This window comes from Gracilinanus agilis, chromosome 1 (assembly GCF_016433145.1).
Source record: "Gracilinanus agilis isolate LMUSP501 chromosome 1, AgileGrace, whole genome shotgun sequence".
NCBI classification, from domain to species: domain Eukaryota; kingdom Metazoa; phylum Chordata; class Mammalia; order Didelphimorphia; family Didelphidae; genus Gracilinanus; species Gracilinanus agilis.
The window spans coordinates 225,421,408-225,443,629 of NC_058130.1; the positions used below are offsets into that span (position 1 = coordinate 225,421,408).

The 22,222-nt window shown below is 39.9% G+C and overlaps 1 protein-coding gene and 1 non-coding gene across 3 annotated transcripts in view; both read right to left on the reverse strand.

Moving 5' to 3' along the window:
* Positions 1–22,222, reverse strand: part of XYLT1 (xylosyltransferase 1) — a 435,908-nt gene that overhangs the window by 101,237 nt on the left and 312,449 nt on the right. The window lies entirely within an intron of this gene.
* Positions 14,787–14,893, reverse strand: LOC123232711. The gene has a single exon (XR_006505233.1). It is a non-coding gene; the product is annotated as a U6 spliceosomal RNA (small nuclear RNA).

The following is a 22,222-nucleotide window of genomic DNA, read 5'->3' on the forward strand; positions in this document are numbered from 1 at the left end:
TGGTTTCAAGTCCTGCCTCAAACATTTACTTGCTATTTAATCCCTCTGAGTGTCAGTTTGCTCAGCTGCAAAATAAGGGAGTAGGAAGCCCTCCAAGGTCCCTGCCAACTCTATAGCTATGATCCTTTGAAGAATGGTCTTGGAGACACTGTCCATTTCGGTGACACAAATTGTCCTTCCAGCAGAATTCATGGTGCAAGAGACTCTTCTTTAGAGCGTGCCATCATTCTCAATGAACCACCATTCTTAGATATTGCTCTAATCATTTCGAGTTACACTATATCACAGCAAAGCAATTTGTATTAATGGGACTATTTAGCCAGAGGTGTCCGGAGAATGCTTTGTTTAAAACTTACTTGTTGGAAACTTCCCCAGGGTTGCAAACTTTTAAACAAAGATTGACTTTGTAATCAAAAATTGTTTGGCCTTCAACCAGAGTCTAACGTGCCAAAGAGTGTAATTATGTTGAGAAAGGGGGAGCAATGTTTGTGCCTCCAGCCTGGTTTGCCAAGTAATGTTGACTGATGAACACAATTAAACCCACAGAGAAGTCTCTCTCTGTAGGAACACAGGGTAGACATGGCAGGCAGCTCTATGTTGGACCCTGATCACCTCTTTCCTTCTGAGTCAATGCAAAATCTGAATCCCCAAACCTCTCTGTTATGGCTGGGAATCTGTGCTTCTCTACAGTGGGCAGTACGATGGGGCTCAATGCCTTTTAACTCTCCAGTTTCTTGGATGTAGATGCATTTAGTAATTCAATCCATTCATCTCTGCCTTGCCTTTCTCATCTCTATACTCCTCCCCTGCCCCGTATTTTCATGACAGTGCAGAAAGGATAAAAGGCTAAAGGAAGAAGCAGGTAGGGAAACAGGATAATGTAGTGCAGGCATTTTTAACCTGGGGGCCCTGAAATTTTTTTTTTTTTAGATTTTTATCACTGTTTCAGTAAAATTGTTTCTGCTGTAATCCTATATGTTTTACTTCATATACTTCAAAACATTTTTTTTAAAGAGGGGTCCATAATAGCCAAGGGTGATTAAAACAAAAGGATTAATAAACCCCTGGTCTAGTGGGATAGGCATTGGGCTGGAGATATGGGTTCTAGTTTATGGGTTCTTGTCTAGTCAGGTTGCCAACTGACTGATGGTCTGGCCTTGATTTTTTGTTGTTCTGTTAGTTTTCAGTCATGTCCAACTCTTCCTGACCCCATTTGGGGTCTTCTTGGCAAAGATAATGGGGTGGTTTCTCATTTCCTTCTCCAGGTGTGGCCTTAAGCAACTCATTTTAATCTCATTATTGGCCAGTTTCCCCACAGTGAAATAAGACTAACTTTTACCTACCTTGAATACCTTCTAGGGTTACTAGAATCAACCAACCACACAAGAAGTATTTAATAGGCATCTACTATGTGCCATCTATTATGGGGAAGCTAGATGGTGCAATGAATAGAGCACTTGTCCTTGTGTCAGGAAGACTCATCTTCTTACATTCAAAGTTGCCCTCAAGCACTAGCTATATAACCCTTGGAAAATCACTTAACTCTGCCTCAGTTTCCTCATCTGTAAAATGAGCTGGAGAAGGAAATGGCAAACCACTCTAGTATCTTTGCCAAGACAACCCAAAATGAGGTTGCAAAGAGTCGGATGTGATTGAACAATGTATCAGACACTGTTAGGAAATGTTGATAAAAAGAGATAAATAATATAGTCTGCCCCTACATTCTATTATAGGAAATAACATGTATATTTATAAGTATTTAGATTTTGGTGGTAGGGTAGAGTGAAGCCCTAATTGCTGGGGGAAATCAGGAAAGGACTAGCTAGGTAGCACAATGGATAGTGTCAGGCTTGGAGGTGGGAAGACCTAGGTACAAAACTGGCATCAGATACTTCCTAGCTGTGTGACCCTGAACAAATCACTTAATCCCTTTTTGCTTAGCCCTTGCCCTTCTGTCCTAGAATTGTTACTAGGATAGAAATCAAGGGTTTAAAGAAAAAGAAAGGAAAAAAAAGTGTTTGAGCTTAGCTTTCAAGAAAATTAGGAATTCTAAAAGATAAAAGTGAAATGAGAGTGCAATCCAAGCCTAGAGACAGTTGGAGCAAAGGCAAAGAGATGGGAATTGGAGTCTCCTATTTGAGGAACATGAAGAAGGTCAGTTTGACTGGACCTTCGAATGTCTGATATAAAGTAACATTGGAAAGATAAGTTGGAGCCTGCTTGTGAAAGGCTTCAAAAGCCAAACAGATCCCAGTAGTTACAGAAAAGGATAAAATGAACTCAGAAATAAAATGAGGTTTTGAAAAAAATGACTTTAAAATTATATGAAATATATATAGGTATCCCTTCTACATTGTAACTTTCTACACTGGGGTTTCAATATGTCATGAGTCGGCATAAGAAATTAAATAAGAATTTTTGGGGAGTTTTGCAGAAGCTGCAAATGACACTCACAGGCCAGGAGACAACATAGAAAAAATTTAGAAACTCAGAAATCCATATTATATATAAAAATTGCATAATAATATTTTATCTCTTAATGGCATATATATGCACAATTTCTTTTAATGTAAACACCCTATGAAAGAAAAAGAAAAAAATTAGACTTCTCTGGTAAAAGGGAGAGCCAAAAATTTTTATGCAAATTTAAAAAAAACCTCTGTCTTAGAATCAATACTGTTTATTTGTTCCAAGGCAGAAGAGCAACATGGGCTAGGCAATGGGGATTAAGTGACTTGCCCAGGGTCACACAACTAGGATTTGAGGCCAGATTTGAACCTAGGACCTCCCATCTCTAGGTCTGGCTCTCAATCCACTGAGCCATCCAGCTGCCCCCAGATTTTCCAGTTCATGGGGGCATCATGCTCCTAACTCCAAATGATGTGGAAGGGAAACCTATAATATAAATATTATATATAAAATTATAAAACCCTTGTACAAAATAAAATTATCATTATTGTTTTGCATCTGTCTTCTACCTTCTGATTAATGTGGAATACTGAAATGCTAAAGATTTGTACTATATAGCATTATATATCCAAAGCAACTGAAAGATGACTTGAGCAGATAAATTTAGTAGGTTAGAGTATAGAATTCCTGAGGCCAACATCAGACATGTTAGGGTATCAGTAATGGATAGAGCATTGGGTCTGGAGTTAGGAAATGAGTTCAAATGCAGCCTCAGAAACCTAATAGCAGTTATGTGATCCTCGATGTGTCACTAACATGTCTGCCTTGGTTTCCTCAACTGTAAAATGGAGATTTTATCTACCTCCCAGGGTTGTTGTGAGGGTCAAATAAGATAATAATTTTAGTGGATTTTGCAAGCTTTAAAGCAAGCCCTCTAAATATTACTTATTTATTGTTTTTGTTATTACTATTATTATTACATTAGCCTGGATCAAGGGAAGAGTCCAGGAATAATAAGAAAAGGGTAGATAGTACCCTTCAGGGTTGCAATTAAATTCAAAGATTCCAAAAGACCTTCTCAGGGAAGCAAATGGTCTTGAGGGCATTGACAGAAGTTTTCTTCATAACCAGCTTCAAGCTGTTTTAATGACTAGTGCTTTGTAGTTCAGTTTGAGATCTGGTATTTCTAGGTTTCCTTCTTTGCCACTCTTTCATGATTTCATATGAGACTTTTGACCTTTTGTTCTTCCATGTGAATTCCATTATTTTTTTCTAGTACCATAAAGTAGACTTTTGACAGTTTGATTGGTATGGCACAGATTAAAGTCAATTAATTTATGTTGTATTCAATGACGGAAGTTTTACTGGTAGAATGAGGTAGAGCTATGTCACTGAATTGGGACAGCTAAACACAAACTAGTACAAGCTCAGGCAGGAAATGGGTTTGAGGAAGTAAAAATGGGGCAGGCTGCCATAGAGACTTGGACCATGATGGAAGCAAGGATTCATAACCAGAAGATACAGCAAGAAAGGGGCAGGTTAAGCTGAGATTTAGGGCAGGAGAGTCAAGAGGAAGCTTGTGTTGGTTCATCATGGGAACCAGCCTCCATCTCTTAAACCAGGGAAAGAACAATTGGCTAACCCTGCCCATCCTGTTGGCCATACCTCCAGTTCTATTCCCTCACGAGCCAGTTATCTTCACACAGGAAAAACAAAAACAAACTCCACAGACCTCTCTCCTAATCCCATAGGGAGAGGTAAGAGATAATTACCTAGAACCCATCTCTTTTAATAGAAAAACACCAAACACTTCTTTATCAATAAACTAGGATATTTTTTTGCTTTTCTTAAAAACAAAAACAAAACTAGATTGACAGTCCAGAGTTAAGGTGTGAAGCAAAACAGAAAAATTTCTGTCATAAAATTGTGGATTTTTTGGATTCTGTTGGGAGCCTCTGAGTATTGGTTAGGGGTAAGTCAAGAGATAAAAAAAAAAGACTGAGAATCATTTTACAGCATAGGAGGCAGCTGGATGTATTTGAATTAATTTTTTAAAATTAATGAAAATCCACCTCTCCCTCTAACTCCAATTTGAAAAAGAAAAATGAAGCCCTGTTAACAAATATATGCAATCAAGCAAAACAAATTCCCCCATTGGCCATGTCCAAAAAAAAAAAAAAAAAGCTTCTGTCTATATTTTGAGTCCAACACTTCTCTGTTAGGAGGTACATGGTATATTTCAACATGAATCCTCTGGAATTGCAATTGGCCATTGTGTCGGTTAGAGTTCCCAAGTCTTTTAAAGTGTTTGTCTTTACAGAAATGTTATTGTATAAAATGTTCCTCTGGTTTTATTCCCTTCCCTCTAATTTGGTTCATATAAGTCTTCTGAGGATCTCTTTCATCAATTCTTTTTCTTTTAAACTCATTTTCTATCTTAGAATTGATACTAAATATTAGTTTCAAACTAGAAATGCAGTAAAGGCTCATCAATATGAGTTAAGTGGACTCTAGTAGGTGTCTGAGGCCACATTTGAACCCAGAATCTCTTTGTCTCCAGGTCTGGTTCTCTATCCACTGAGCAACCCAGCCACTCCTCACTTTCACTATTTCTTAAATTACAGTAGTACTGGCTATCTGATCCTTAAAATTATCCTCATATTTGAGTATATGATGAGATGCCTGAATGGTGACTCTGTGTGGGAAATGTGGGAGAGGGGAGCAGTCTGGTCACCGAAGTTAAATGAAGAAAATGTTATAAAAGACTGTGCTTGCTGGCCAGGGGAATAATTAAGCATTAATCAAACCATCAGGTTCCAGGAGGAATACTGGGATTTACTTTGATCACTATAGGGAGTGATCTAGCAGCATTTCTTTGTTATGTGTGATCTCCTGACCTTGCCTAGCAACACACCAATAGCATAAGGAATCTCAATCTCTCTCTCTCTCTCTCTCTCTCTCTCTCTCTCTCTCTCTCTCTCTCTCTCTCTCTCTCTCTCTCTCTCTCTCTCTCTCTCTCTCTCTCTCTCCATCTTTCTCCCTACCCAATAAAATGTGTGTATATGTGTGTGTATTTATATTCGTATCTAAGGGGCAACTAGGTGCCTCAGTGGATAGAGGACTGGACTCAGGAGTCAGGAAGACCTGAATTCGAATCCAACCTCAGTCCCTCTCTAGCAGTGTGACCTGGGGCAAGTCACTTTGCCTTGATCCACTGGAAGAAGGAAAGGGGAAAACACTAGCAATTTGGTAAGAAAACCCCATGGAAAGTATTGGTATGTGTAGGTCCATAGGGTCATGAAAAGTTGGACATGACTTAAAAACTGAAAAACAACAACACTGTTAAGCATACACGAGTATGTATATAAGACACATAATAAAGAACAAATAAATGGTTCAGGCAAAGCATATTATCAGAGTTAAGAGAAGTGGGATTGTACTCTGGGCTTATGGGATAGGATGGAATAAGTGGTTTTACATGATGAAGGGGCTTCTGGTAAGGACTCTGGATGCCCCAAGGCTGCCCAGACTTTTTTGTGTGAAACAAGGGTATTGTGAGTCCCTGTAGTACATTTAGGACTATTCCATTCAACACAAAGAGAAGAGCTGATCACATTATACATGCCTAAATCAGAAACGAAATTTAAATTACTGAGCCCTACATTCTCTTTAAACCAAATGAGCATCTGTGCCCTTCAGGATAAAGGTATCTAAAATTAAATTGTTTTTGGACATGGGCCCTTTGGGATCTTACCCAAGGACCTCCTGCTTAGAACAGGGCACTGACCAGACTGACATGTGGGCTCTGAGTCTTTTGTTTCAAGACTCCTCCCTCTTGATTGCTAAATTATTCCCTTGATTTCCTCTAGATTCTCATCTAGCCAAAAAAGCCTACAATTTAGTACTTAATGATGGTATATACTGAGTGAATGGAAAGGGTACTGTTCAACAGTGGCTGTGCAATCCAGTAAATCAGGATAATTTTGTTCCAATTCCGATACTTTGGAAGGGCCCCACATTGCTGACCCTGGGCAACGACTCAAGGAGGTAGCTGGTAAAAGTTAAAAAACAAAACCAAAACAAAACAATAAAACCCAGGTCAAACTGTATTAGGGAAAACACCCCAGACACCAAAAAGTACAAATTGCCCATAAATTATTCCAGCATCATTAAGGCAGCCCTTCTCTGTTTCCATATCTACCCCCCCCCTCCTTCTATGACTTCTGTTCCCTTTAAAATCTCCCCTGCATCTTAACATGAGTCAAATAGTCATGCCATGCTGAGCTGTCAAAACCTGGACCCCAGGGCAAAAGTTACCCTCAAAGGAGTGCAAGCCAAACTAGATAAAAATGTAATTGGCAAATATTTAACAAAATCATAAAAATAAAAATATTATCAATTTGTGATTTTCCTAAGTCAACATGTACTCCCCAGGGATTTATTTCTATTTGATTTTGACACAATGGTTGGGAAAACTGAGGCAAAAGTTAAGTGACTTGCCCAAGGTGAAGTCCCACACTGGCAAAGACTTAAAACATGAACCAGCAACTGATAACTTTTATCCATTCTCTCAAGATGTTGATACACAAAACATTAAAAAAAAAAGTATCTGGGGAGAGACTCAGGGAGGTAGCTGGTCTATGTCTGAGGTTGGATTTGAGCTCAGGTCCTCTTTATTCCCAATCAAAGGATTTATCCACTGTGCCACCTCGCTGCTGGGTGATAGTTGCTTATCAGAAGAAAAGGCTTTAGGTTTTGGTCTCTGTAAATGGGTGCCATCCTGGTTTCGGCATCTGTTAACTATGTGACCTTCAGTAAATCTCTTGATAACTCTGAACCTCAGTTTCCTTATTTATAGAATAGGGATAATAATTCTGACACTCACACTTTCTTACAGGTTTCCTCAGTTCTGCCCTAACTATATTATATTTGCCATCTTCATAATTCTTTTATATTTATTCTGCGTATACTTATATATGTAAACATCGTTCTTCATGAGAGAACATAAGCTCCTTGAAAGTAAGGACGGAGTAAGGACGGGAGCTCAGTGGATAGAAAGCCAAACCTGGAGCCAGGAGGTCCTGGGTTCAAATGTGATCTCAGATATTTCTTAGCTGTGTGACCCTGGGCAAATCAATTAACCTCACCTGCCTAACCCTTATAGCATTTCTGCTGTGGGATCAATACAATCTAAGACAGAAGATAAGGGTTTTTAAAATATACATATATATATATATATACATGTGTGTGTATGTGTGTATATATATATATGTATATATATATATATATATATATATATATATATATATGAAAGTAAGTTTTGTTTTGTTCTGTGGTCTTTAAATCCTTACCACCTAGTACTAGAAGGTAAACTCTTTGAGGGCAAAGATAGGGTCTTACTCAACTTTGTTCTCATAACTGAATGAAAGCCCAAGTCAGAATAAAGCACTGAAGAGCATCTCTAGGGGCCCATCTAATCAATCAATCAACCAATTAATTAATTACTCTCTATTTAAGATCTGAGAAGCCTTACAGGAGTCACCTTTCCGAAAGGTATGTCAGTGTTTACAGACCACAGAACATTCTGCAAGAACTGAGCCACTCTTTCCATTTCCACAAGGCATCTACTCTTGTCAGTGCTGAAAAATAACAGCGCTGGGGAAGTGTTTATTTTGCTACCAGATGCAAACAAAACTGTGAACAGCATAATGACTAGAGTGCTTCCTATAACCCCTTGCGAACAACGGTTTGCACAAAGCAGCCGTTTCAGACTCCTGCCGCTACTGGGTGGTATGTCTGTTGGCCCACAGAGCCCGTGCCAGCTTAGGAAACCGCAGGCTCAAACACTGGTGAGCTTCAAGGAGGTGTGGAACAGAGGAAACAGCGCTGAAGTAAGATTAAAGAGACCTCCCATTCTAGGTTCATCCCTAACTAGCTGTAGAGGACCTTGGGAAATCATGTGTTTAATTGGTGCCTCGGTTTCCTCTTTTATAATTGGGAGAGAATATTTGCCCCATTTGCTATACTCCCCTCCTCAGTTATTGTGAGAACCAAACAGGATAGTATATGTAAACTTCAAAAAAACCAAACAAGTAAAGGGGTTATTATTGCATTTCCTGAACATCTAAAGGAGAAGGAGAAAAGTCCCTGATGTGGATGGTGAGGAAGCATCTCACATGAAAAAATGTGGTGTTTATAGGTGCATATGTGCCTATAAACATACATATATAGATTTAATTCCTTTGCACCCTTAGAAAAAGGGGATTCCTTAATTTTTTTTAAACCCTTACCTTCCATCTTGGAGTCAATACTGTGTATTGGCTCCAGGACAGAAGAGCAGTAAAGGTAGGCAATGGAGTTTAAGTGACTTGCCCAGGGTCACACAGCTGGGAAGTGTCTGAGGCCAGATTTGAACCTAGGACCTCCCATCTCTAGTCCTGGCTCTCAATCCACTGAGCCACCCAGCTGCCCCCAAGGGGTTTCCTTATAATATAAAGGAGCAGGTTGATAAAGAAATTCAGTCCAAAAGAAAATCAGGATATTGGATATCCACTCAATGAATAGAGTACCAGATTTGGAAAAGGGAGGACTTGGGTTTAAATCTCAGATGTTTCCTAATTGTGAGACTCTGGGCAAATCACTTACCCCTGTTTGCCTAGCCTTTGCTTCTCTGTCTTAGAATTGTTAGTAGGACAGAAAATGAGGGTTATTTTTAAAAATACCAGAACAAATGTGGATGACAGCACCAAGAAAAAAGGAGAAAAAACAATTCTGGCACTCCTTTTCACCCCCAAATGGTCTCTGCTTTCATGGTTCCCTATTTCTAACATGGTGCTGGGGTTCTCAACAAGTTTTTAAAGACTCCATAGCATAATTTTTTGTGCAGTTGTTTTTCAATCTTGTCTGATTCTCCATGACCCCCATTTGGGGTTTTCTTGACAAAGATATTGGAGTAGTTTGCCATTTCCTTCTCCAGCTCATTTTACAGATGAAGAAACTGAGGCAATCAGGGTTAAGTGACTTGTCTAGAGTTACATAAGTGTGTGAGGCCAGATTTGCACTCAAGATGATGAGTTTTTCTGACTCTTATACTGTATCCACTGAACCACCTAGCTGCCCTAATTTCCTATGGTCAAATTAAAATCCCAGTGACAGAGTATAATATTGCAAAGAGGCCAATTGATCAATTAATCAATAAAGTTTGTTAAGTATCTATTATGTGCCAAGCACTGTGCTATGTGCTGAGTATACAAAAGCAAATAAAAACAAAAGACATTCCATACCCTCGAGGTCTTCATGTAAAGGATGTATGTTAGGTAGTTTGTCCTGCGAGTACTTGGAGGAATATTGATTAGCCTAGATGGTTGCCAAGTTCCATCCACTCTAAAATTCTATGATTTTGTGGCTCTGTTCTTCAAATTCAAGTTCTGTCACTCTCTATGAGAACTTGGGACAAGTCACTTAACCTCTGTTAGGCTCGGTTTCCTTATTTGAAAAATAGGAAGTTAAGTTAGATGCTCCCCAGAGACCCTTTCATCTTTGGATCTATAATCTTATGAGGATCAGCATCACTGTAAAGTGGGTTCTCAGGGGCAGCTAGGTGTCTCAGTGGATGGAGAGGCAGGCCCAGAGATGGGAGGTCCTGGATTCAAATCTGAACTCGGACACTTCCTAGCTGTGTGACTCTGGGCAAGTCACTTAACCCCCATTACTGCACTTCTGCCTTGGAACTAATACAGTATTGATGCTAAGATGGAAGGTAAGGGTTTAAAAAAAAAGTGGGTTCTCTAATGTGGCATGGTACTAGGCTATGTTCTTGACCTTAACCCCACCAATATTTTGATGAGTGGTTTGACTGACAACAGCATGCTTATCAAATCCATAGAAGACACAAAACTAGGAAGGTTACTGAATACAATGTCTGATGGAAGCAAGATTCCAAATGCTCTCCATTGGCTAGAGAAAATGGGGCCCAAATCAACGAGATTAAATTTAATGGGAATAGACCTATCGCCCTGCATTTAGATTTTAAAAATCAATTGCACAACGATAGGATGCATGAAGCTTGCCTGGGCAACATTTCATGGGAAATGAGTTGGTGATTTTTATTGACCACAAGCTCAGTAGGAGCCAATACTGTAAAGGAGATTACTAAAACAAAACAAAACAAAAAGCCTAATGAGAACTTAAACTAATAGAAGTTTTATGTTCTAATCAACAGAAGTCAGAGCTGCACAATACACTGAACTATGAATCACCCTTTGGATTAGATTTCCGTTCAGTCACCTTCAATGAATTGTTGATGACAAGCCTTGAGGGCGCTGGGATAGAAGGCCAAAAGAGTTACATTAGCCTAAATAGACATAAAGTCCTCTAACTCTATCCAATTCTTCTCTTTTAGAGTACCTGAAGGATAGTGGCGGTTGGGTGTTTGGAGTATTGGTTTCAGTTTTGGGCGCCATGTTTGTTTGTTTGTTTTTTTAACCCTTCCCTTCTATCTTAGTTACCAGTTCCAAAACAGAGGAACAGTAAGGGCTAGGCAATCAGGGTTAAGTGATTTGTCCAGGTCTCACTGCTAGGAAGTGTCTGAGGTGAAATTTGAACCCAGGTGCTCCTGACTGCAAGCCTGGCGCTCTCTACAATGGGCTACCTAGTGACCCTTGGGAGCCACTCGAGAAGAAGGCACTGATGAAATGTAAATTGTATGAATGAAAAGGACCAGAATGGCCTGAAAACTGGAAGTTCTATCACAAGATGAACAGTGAAGGAAACGAGGGTTATTTAGCCAGGAGAAGAGTAAGGTGGGTTTGAGAAGTCTTGAGCATTGCCCTGTGGGGCAAGAAATTTTTCTATTATTCCCTTAAAAGAGCAAGACAGGAGGTGCAGTAGGTAGAAAACTAGACTCAGAAGTGGAAAGAATCAGGTTAAAGTCTCATTTCTGACATATACTAACAGAATAACCTTGGGCCAATCCTTTTACTTCTAGGTGTTATAGGTAATGCTCTAAAATAATAAGTTACAGACAATGTGCCAGGAGGCAGCAGTAGAGAATGTCTCCCTCATCTGGGATTTCTCTACATTAATGAAATCACATGGCCAGATTCAATTCCCAAATGCTTATTTATGACCAGGAGATAAAATTCAAAGATATCCAAATCTTGGGTTAATATAATATTATTATCATCTAAGAAAGATTTATACTAAATTCTTTTTCTGAAGGATATTTCATCCTTCAGAGGGAATCCTTTGAAGGTTATGCCAGTGGACTGTGTATTCTAATTGACTGACTGACTGAGTTGTTCCTACATTCCTTACACGTATATGGTTTTTCTCCAGCATTTCCAATAATTTCTGGATTTTACCTAATGGATTTATCAAGTTTTATTGTTGTTCAGCTGTTTCAGGTGTTTCTGACTCCTGGTGACCCTGTTTGGTGTTTTCTTGACAAACAGACTGGAGTGGTTTATTATTTCCTTTTGCTCATTTGATAAATGAGGAAACTGAGGCAAACAATGTTAAGTGACTTGCCCAGGCTTACATAGAGTCTGAGGCCATATTTGAACTCAGGAGGATGAGTTTTCCTAACAATAGGCTACGTGCTTTCTCCAATGTGACAACAGGTGGTTCCTTTTACCAAGTTAGAAAAGTTTTAAATACAGTCCTAGCTTCAAGCTTGTGAATCTGGCTTCCTAAGCTTGCCTAGCTAACATTGGAGAGGTGCATCTTCAGAAGATTACTAGTAGATCCAGAATGAATGACCAGATGATTAAATAAATTACTAGGTAATTAATTTTGTGGGGTACAGCGATAAAAAATACCCACTAATGAGGGGCAGAGAGGTTTTCAAGGCATATTGGTGAAAGTAATCATACCAGGGAAACTACAGATCCTTAAAAGCAAACACAGAAGAGCTTTCTAACAATTAACAAACTGTTATTGTTAGATTTAATCCAATAAGGGCATCAGATAGTCTCTCTTGCTGGACATGTTCCAGAACAGGCTGTTCATGACCACTTGTCAGGAATGTCTGAGAGGGAATTCCTACACAGAGCAGGAATGCTGGTCAAAATGGCCTTTGGGATCTGTCCCATTTTCAATAGCCAGTGATTAAACAGTAGGTTTACCACTAGTGCTGAGAGAGCATCCAGATCCCTAAAAGGCCAAGGATCACTTGATCAGTCTGATTCCCTTGTAAGAGACCTATTTCCAATTGCTGACTAGAAAAGTGTTGTTGTTAAGTTCTCCTCTCCACTTTTATCAGCACGCTTTTACAGAGAACCCATTGGATGAATGGAACTAGTCAACCAGTCAATTAACATTACTAACAATATAGTACCTACCATATGCCTTCTCTAAGGAGGGGACATAAGAGGAGAGGAAGGGAGATACTTGGGAATTTTAATGTAACAAACAAATTAATTAATTTAATTTAAAAAAGTATAGGGGGCAGCTAGGTGGTTCTGTGGAGATTCTGAGTTCAAATCTGGCCTCAAACACCTCCCAGCTAGGGGGCTGTGGGCAAGTCACTTAACTCCAATTGCCCAGCCCTTATCCCTCTTCTGCCTTGGAACCAATACACAGTACTGAATCTAAGATGGAAGATACGGGTTTAAAAAAAAAAAGTATAGCACCTACTATGTGCCAGGCATTTGGCTAAGTGCTGAGGATATAGAGAAAAGCAAAAATAAAACAAAACAAACAAACAAAAAACAAACCAAAAGAAAAAAAATAAGCTTCTGCTCAAGGAGCTCATAGTCTCATAAGGGAGAAGATATGCCAGCAACTATGTACAAACAAGATATATATCTATATCTAGATATATCTGTACCTCCCTAGGTACAGATATATCTATATCTAGATATGATAAATTGGGGGTAGCCTTAGAAGAAAGACACTAGAATAAAGGTAGGTCGGGAAATACTTGCTTTAAAGGAAGAACTTCAGCTAGAATCGAAGGAAGCCAGGGAAGCCAAAAGGTGAATATAAGAAGGGAGAGTATTTCAGGCATGAGAGACAGCTAGTGAAAATGCCTAGAATTGGGAGATGGAATGGAAGGAATCCCAATCCAATTCTGTCATTTTATAATTGAGTTACCTATGGCCCAGAGCGATTAGCTTGGAGTCACATGTTGAGATTATCGCTGAGTGTAGTTAAGAATTTTCTTTCAGAGTTTAGGTCTCTTTCTTCCTTGTCCCATATATTTTTCCTATTATGTTTTTTAGTCTTAAAAGCTTGTAACACTAAAAGTGCAAGGAAAGGAATCAAGGAAAACCATGTATTTCCATGACTATTTCAGAGGTGGGATGGTGGAGAGAGCTCTGAACTTGGAGTCAGAAAGACTTGGGTTCAAATGCAACTTCTGACATTAGCTGTGTGACCTTGGGCAAATTACTGAATCTCCTTGGGCCTCTCTTTCTTCATCTGTAAAATTATGAGTTTAGACTCAATGGCCTCAAAGATCCTTTCCAGTTCTAATTTGATGGTCCTAAACTCTCCTTATTTACTTGTTTTACTCTCCTAAACTTTGTATGCTATTTTCTCTGCTTATTGTTGTTCAGTCATTTGAGTTGTGTCTGACTGTGACCCCATCTGGGGTTTTCTTGGCAAAAATACTGGAATGGATGGCCATTTCCCTTTCCATATTATTTTACAGATAAGGAAACTGAGTCAAATGTTTAAGTGACTTGCCCAGGGTCATACACCTAGTAAGTGTCTGAGACAAGATTTGAACTTAGGAAGATGAGTCCTCCAGACTGCAAAGCTGGGGCTTTATCTACTATACCCCTTAGCTGTCCTCTTGTCCCTGCTAGCTCACCTTCAATACTAATTGACTAGCAGTTGGTATGAAAGTCTCCTATTTGTTTCTTGGTTATGAACTTTTAAGAGGGTTCCAAGCTCATACAGGAAGGAATGTTTTATTCTCCAGGGGATTGTTTCCACTTAGCATTTGAGTGTGGGCGACCCCTGGCACTCTAGAACAATTTTACTAAGCAACCCTGGGTGGCATGCCATTACTCTATTTGGGAAGTACCACCATTCTAAGTCTCATCTAATTGTTTAATGTGCTTGCAGGAGGAAAAATCTAATTCCCACTATAGCTCTTCGCCCAGAACTTCTCATCCAGATTATTTTATTTTTCATTTTCAGTCATTTCAGTCATGTGCAACTCTTTGTGACCCCATTTGAGGTTTCCTTGGCAAAGATAACGAAGTGATTGCCGTTTCCTGCCCCAGTTCATTTTACAGATGAGGAAACTAAGGTAAGCAGGGTTATGAGACTCACTTAGGGTCACATAGTTATTAAGTGCCTGAGGCTGGATTTGAACTCAGATTTTCCTAACTCTAAGTCAGTGCTCTATCCACTGCACCACCTAGTTTCTCCATATGGAACAGTTCATGAATTTGCATGTTATCCTTGCACAGGGGTCACACTAATCTTCTCTGTATCATTCTAATTTTAGTATATGTGCTGCCGAAGTGAGCATTTTTATATTATTTACCACTTTCCCCACACTGCCACCCCTCCTTTTGCTCTCAGATGCTCAGCCTACCACGTGGACAGTAGCAGCATCTTGTTAGGTGTGCGATCTCAGTCCCCAAACATAAGGTTGGCTGCCTGACATTGTCTGTCTAAGATGATAAATTGCCCAAGTGGGGACAGATTGCTAAGTATGGGGCTTGCCAAAAGCTCATGCTACTGCTTGGAGGTTCAGAGAGGGAAAGAGTCCTCACTGGAGTGGCTCTGGAGTCAACACGAGCTATGCTGTCAATTTCAGAGAGAACCCGACTTTCTGGATGCTGAAAAGTTCTTGTTTCTGTCTAACTCTGGGTGGGGATAGAGTCTCTGGGCCAAAGGTCTGAGCCTAGAGAAATGTTTATTCTCTGTTGAGGATTCAATCCCCCTCGAGCAGGGGCTCCAGCTGGTTCCAGGGACCTGAGCTTCTTGTTGGCTCTCTAGATTCTTGCCCAACACCTATTCTTCATGACAATCTCTTGAGAGTAGATTACAAAAATTCTTACAAAATTCTATGTCAAGGGTTAAAGGAAGAATTGAAGATTTGCCCTGAAATATGGAAATCTCCCAGGCAACCTTGAATACAGAGCTTTTCTTCTTCTCTTCCTCCCCGTCCTTCTCCTTTTTTAAACACTTAACTTCTGTCTTAGAATCAATATTATAACTAATAGGTTCTAAGACAGAAGAGCAGTAAAGACTGAGCAATTGGGGATTAAGTGACTTGCCCAGGGTCACACAGCTGGGGAGTGACTGAGGCCAGGTTTGAACCCATTAAAAAAAAAAAATCCTTACCTTCTTAGTATCAATTCTAATACAAGAGTGGCAAGGCTAGGCAACTGAAGTTAAGTGATTTGTCCTGGGTCACACAACTAGGAAGTGTCTGAGGACAGATTTGGTTCCAATATTTTCTTTAAATCTTTACCTTCTGTCTTGGTATCAATTTCAAGAGAGTGGCAAGGGCTAAGCAATGGGGAATAAGTGACTAGCTCAGAGTCACACAGCTAAGAAGTATCTGAGGCAAGATTTGAAGCCAATGTTTCTTTTTAAACCTATACCTTCTGTCTTAGTATCAATTTCAAGAAAGAAGAGTGGCAAGGGTTAGGCAACTGAGGTAAAGTGACTTACAGGAGGAAAAATGGAAGTGGCTGAGGCCAGATTTGAACTCAGGTCCACCTGATTCCAGTCCTAGCTCTCTATCCACTGAGTTACCTAGCTGCTCCATAGGACCTTCCTTCCTCCCAAATCCTAAACATAGCCCTGTCAATCAAGACAAAGACAAAATCTGGTTCCAGGAATGTAGCTATGTAGACATTAAGAATAACCTTTAAACTCTAGATCAAGTCTATCATAAAGCTAGTGTCTTAGACCTGTGCTTTGAGATAGCCATTCAATAATATCACCTTGGTTAATACTCTTTACAGAGAACACATAAAATATATACATACATACATACTAGACACTTAGGGAATACAGATGAGTCAGGAGACATAGTGCCTGACCTCAAAGAACTTGCATTTCTAGGTAAGGAAACGACAAGAACATAGAGGATCATAGAAAGTTAGAATTGTTAGACCCCTATACAGGTCATCTATTCCAGCCCCTTTATTTAACAAATGAGGAAACTGAGGCCTTAAAAAGGGAGGAATTATCTATAACCATATGAAAAAATGTTCTAAATCCCTTTTGATTAGATAAATGCAAATTTAAACAACTCTGAGGTACCCCCTCACAGCTATCAGATTGGCCAATATGACAGTAAAGGAAAGTGATAAATGTCGGAGGAGTTGTGGCAAAATTGGGACTCTGATGCATTGCTGGTGGAGTTGTGAACTGGTCCAACCATTCTGTGGGACAATTTCGAATTATGCCCAAAGGGCTATGAAAGAATGCATAACTTTTGATCCAGTAATATCATTACTGGGTCTGTATCCTAAAGAGATTTTAAAAAATGGGAAAAAAGATCTGTTTGTACAAAAATATTTATAGTTGCTTTTTTTTGTGGTGGCAAAGAAATGGAAATTGAATGGATGTCCATCAATTGGGGAATGGCTGAACAAAATGTGGTATATGATGATGATGGAATACTGTTGTGCTCTAAGGAATGATGCACTGGAGGATTTCCTAAACAACTTGAAAGACCTACATGGACTGATGCAGAGTGAAATGAGCAGAACCAGGAGAACATTGTACACAGTAACAGCAATATTATGGAATGATCAACTGTGATAGACTTTGTCTCTCTCTGCAATACAATGATCTAGGACAATTCTGAGGGACTTATGACAAAGAATGTTATTCATCTCCAGAGAAAGAACTGTTGGAGCAAAAATGCAGATGGAAGCATGTGATTTTTCATTTTAGTTTATTTGGGCATATGTTTTGGGGTTTTGGTTATATAAGACTATTCACTTAAAAATGAATAAATGGGAAAAAATTAAATAAAGAGAGTAAAAAAAGAAGGGAAGTAATTTCTCCACGATTATATTGCTGGCTAGAAATTAGGACTGGAATTAGGATTGGAATCTCCTGAGTTCCAACCAACTAGGTTTCTATTATACTATGACAACTGAGTGTTAAGAAGTTGTGTGGCTGAGTAGATAAAGGATCTGCCTTGGAATCAAGAGTCTATAAATCAATCAGGATTATTAAACACCTATGTGCCAGGCAATGTACTCAGTGCTAGAAAGACAATGACAAAAATAGAGCAGTTTCTGCCTTCAGTGAACTTATATTTTCTTAGGGAAGACAACATGCATACATAAAAACAAATACACAATATATTTAAATGTAAATGTAAGGTATTTTGGGAGGAGGGAAGATAGATGACTCGGTGGGTAGAGTGCTGAACTTGCAGTAAGGAAGACCTGAGTTCAAACGTGACCTCAGACACTTATTAGCTGTGTGAACTAAAGCAAGTCACTTAACTTCTGTTTGCCTTAATCCACTAGAGAGGGAAATGGCAAACCATTCTGGTATTTCTGCCCTCCGCCCCCCCAAAAAATCTCATGGACAGAATAGTGAAAGAGATGAACGCAACTGAAGACTGAACAACAATTACAACTAGCAGCCAACTGAGAAAGTCAGGAATAGTTTTGTGCAGTAATTGGCACTTAAATTGAGCTTGGAAATAATTTAGGAATTCTAAGATAGAAGAGAAGGGAGTGTGGAAAGCCCCCTTGGAAAGGCACAGAACCTGGGAGATAACCTGTGGTGTGTGAGGAAACCTATAGTTTGACTGGAATGAAGAGATCATGAATGAGATCAATATCTTATAACCTTGGGAAGGCAAGCTAGAGAGAGATGAAAGATGGGTATTGAAGGGCAACAAGGGTGGCACAATAGATAGTCAGCCAGCCCTTGTGTCAGGAAGACCTGAATTCAAATCTGAAAGAAATCTGAATTCAAACTCTGGGCAAGTCACTAAATCCTGTCTACTTACCCCTTGCTGTTCTTCTATCTTAGATTGTTACTGAGCTAGAGAGTAAGGATTTTAAAAAAGAAGAATGGAACCTCAAATGCCAAACGGATTTTGTATTTTATTTGAAGGGCAAATTGGAAAATGTGGGTTCAAGTTCTGCCTCTGACATGTCATGGTTGAGAAGTCATGTGCAAGCCATTTAATTTTTCAAGGTTTGAGGCAGTTTTCTGACACTCTAAGTTTAAATCAAGTTGCCAGCCTGCAGGAGTAGAGTTGAGTTTCTACACTAGGAGTCTCCTAGTAATAGTTCTGTTCCCCACAAGTCACTGCTAAGGCAGTATGGACTTGTGGAAAGAGCACTGGTCTTATGGTATGAAACTCAGTTTTGCCCCTTACTATCAGGGTGACCTGGGATAAGTTATTAAACCTCCCTGGACCTCAGTTTCCCTATCTGTAAAATGGAGACCATCTTTAAGGTCTCCTTTAGCTCTAAGCTTCTGAACTAGCTCTTGCTTTTTTTTTTTTTAAAGCATTTTAAGTGTCTCCTGTTAAGGTCAGGTCTGCATATAGTAAAGATCTTCCATGGAACTATAATGTTCTAACCCAGTGGGGCCTTATTAGATTTGAGGAGCATAAAGTGTTAAGGTAGAAGAGGACACTGAATCTAATCCCCCTCTGCAAAACAGTCAGTCAAGTGTCTGTTTAAATACCTCTAATCATAATGACTTTGATGATAATGATGATAATGATAGCTAGTATTTATATAGTACTTCAGGGTTTACTAAGTGCTTTCTACATGATCTCATTTAATCCTTATAAATGAGAACTATTATTATTCCCATTTTAGAGATGAGGAAACTGAAGCTGAGAGGAATTAAAAAAAAACAAACAAACCTCTCACCTATCTTAGTATCAATTTTAAGCTAAAAGAGCAACAAGGGCTAAGTAATTGGGGGGAAGTGACTTGCCCAAGATCACACAGTTAGGAAGCATCTGAGGCCACATTTGAACTCAGATCTTTTTGACTGGAGATCATGCATTCTATCCACTAAGCTATATAGCTTCCCCTGAGGCTGGAGGAATTTAAATGGATTATTCTAAGTAAGTGCCTGAGGCAGGACTGAAATTCAGATTTTCTGGATTCTAAGTCCAGCAACTCTATCCATTGTATCCTCAGGCTGCCTCAAAAATGGAAAACCACCACTTCCCCCAAGGCAGTTCTTTCAATTTTGGAATAGCTTTAATTGTTGGGAAATATTTCCTTAACCTACGTTGCCACCTGAGGCAGCTAGGTATATCATAGAGAGAATGCTAGACCTGGAGTTAGGAAAACCTGAGTTCCAATGGGACCTCACACACTTACTGGCTGTGTGACCCTAGGCAAGTCACCACCTCTGATTACCTTGGTTTCCTCATCTCTAAAATGGGAATGATAATAGTACCTACCTCCCAGGGTTATAGTGAGGATCAAATGAGAGAACTGTAAAAAACTTAGCACAATGCCTGGCACATAGTAGACATTCTATAAACGTTAGCTATTATTAATCTGCCTCGCTCGAACTTTTTTCTGCTGTTCCTAGTTTTGCCCTTTGAAGGTAAGGAGAAGAGATCTAATCTCTCATCTATGTGAAAGACCATCAAGGACTGAGAGAGGTACTAACACCCTCCTCTTCACCCTGGACTGAGTCTACTTAGGCTAAACAGCTCCCCGTCCTTCAGTTAATCCTCATATGAACAAACTTGAGATCTTTACTCTTCTAACTGCCTTCTGCTTTATGCACTCCAAATTTTCAATGATTTTCTTAAAACGAGATATTCAGGGCTGAACACAATGCCTCAGATGTGATCTAACCCAGGCACAACACTGAGAACAATCATCTGAGTCCCAGAGGCCACCACTCCATTTATTTATTTTTATTAAACTCTTGCCTTCTGTTTTAGAATCAATTCTGTGTATTGGTTCTAAGGCAGAAGAATGGTAAGGGAGAGGCAATGGGTGCTAAGTGACTTGCCTAGGAAGTGTCTGAGGCCATATTTGAACCCAGGTCCTCCAGACTTCCTCCACTTTACATAATGCTGTCTTTTTATTTAGACTTTTTCTTTCCTCTCTTTCTCTCTCTCTTTCTCTCTTCTTTCTCTCTCTCTCTCTCTCTCTCTCTCTCTCTTTCTCTCTCTCTCTCTCTCTCTCTCTTTCTTTCTTCCTCCTTCCTTCCTTTTCTCTCCTTCTTCCTTCCTCTCTCTTATTAAAAAATCTTTCCTTCCATCTTAGAATTAATATTGCATATTGGTTTCAAGGCAGAAGAGTGGTAATGGGGCAGAAGGGTAAAAAGGCAGAAGAGAAGGCAATGGGTACCAAGTGACTTGTCCAGGGTCACACAGCTAGGAAGTGTCTGAGGCTAGACATCACTCAGTCATATTAGCTCTTCTGGCTGCCACATCTTTGCATACTGTTGATTCATACCAAATTCATAGTCCACCTAAACTCCCAAATCATTTTCAGATAAAATATCAAGGGTAGCCATGTCTTTTCCATATTGTACTTATAAAGCAAACTTTTCCAACCTACTTAGAAGAACCCTACATTTATCCCCACTTAATTCTAGTTCCTTGGTTTAGGCCAAATGTTTTGGCCTGTCAAGAATTTTGGGGATCTTGAATCTGTCATCGTGGGTGCTAGTTCTCTAATTTTCTAGAGCCTAAACCTACTTAGTTCCTTCAACTCCTCCCTGTTTCTCCTCTGGCCCACCGTTAGCAGTCTTCCTTCATTTGGGCAATTTATGATTTTAGACAGACAATGTCAGGCAGCCCACCTTATGTTTGGGGACTACACCTACAAGATCCTGCCACTATCCGTGTGGCGCACAAGCCTGAGCTGAGGTAGCAGTGCTGGTAGAAATGCTAGGTAACCTGGCTGAAACAAATGGCTCATTGGGGAGTCTTCGTTTCTCACCCTTTTGTCCACCCTTCACTGAGTAACCTCCTACCTTTCTACTTCCACCAATTATCGATGACCTTTCTGAAATGTGTCACCCAGAGCAGAACATAATATATGGTTAAACCATGGCAGATTTCAGTACAACAACTGTTTCCCTAACTCTGAAGTCCATAGATGAACAAAATTCCTATGTTCTAGATAAAGAAACAGGGAAAACTGTTTCCCACTCCTCCTTGCTCAAGGATCCTCCACCAAGATGGGCAAAGAGGGAGTCAGTAACGCAGAATGGGAGAGCTGAGCTGACCCTGGTGAACTTTACTCCAGCAGGCTCCCACTCCTCTCCATTCCATTCGAGCTGGTCAAAGTTTAAGGAGTTGGGCACCCCAGGCTCTGTCAACCGCGTCATCTCCACCTCCTGAGTTTGGCTCATTCCTTCTGGCATGGGAGAAGTAGTGGTTAGGTAGCACAGATGGGGTGGCAGATGGGAAGCGAAAGCGTAACATAAAGTTACCCAGGATAAAAACTATTCATGTACAAAATTCATATGTTCCTGTGCAGGGAAACTTAATGAAAACAATTGCAAAATGAACCAGTGGCACATGATGGGTAAACTGCCTCTGGCCTGGAAGCTGGCAAACTTGAGAGTGGTAATGGACCATCTGGGAGTGGGGGCAGGGGACTGATGGAGGAACAGGAATGGCAGGGAAAGAGTGGGATGGAAAGAGACAAACAGACAAATGGGACAGAGAGAAGAAATAGAGATAATGGGAGAGGTATGAGAAGAGAGCGAAGAGAGAAGAGAGCTAAGAGAGATGTTGAGAGATTCAAAGTCATTTACAAAAGATAGAGACAGTGAGAAGGGGAGAGGGAAAGGAAGAAGAGAGATGAAGGGAGAGGAGAGGAAAGAGACAGAAAGATAGGAGAGAGACAGAGACAGAGAGAGAGAG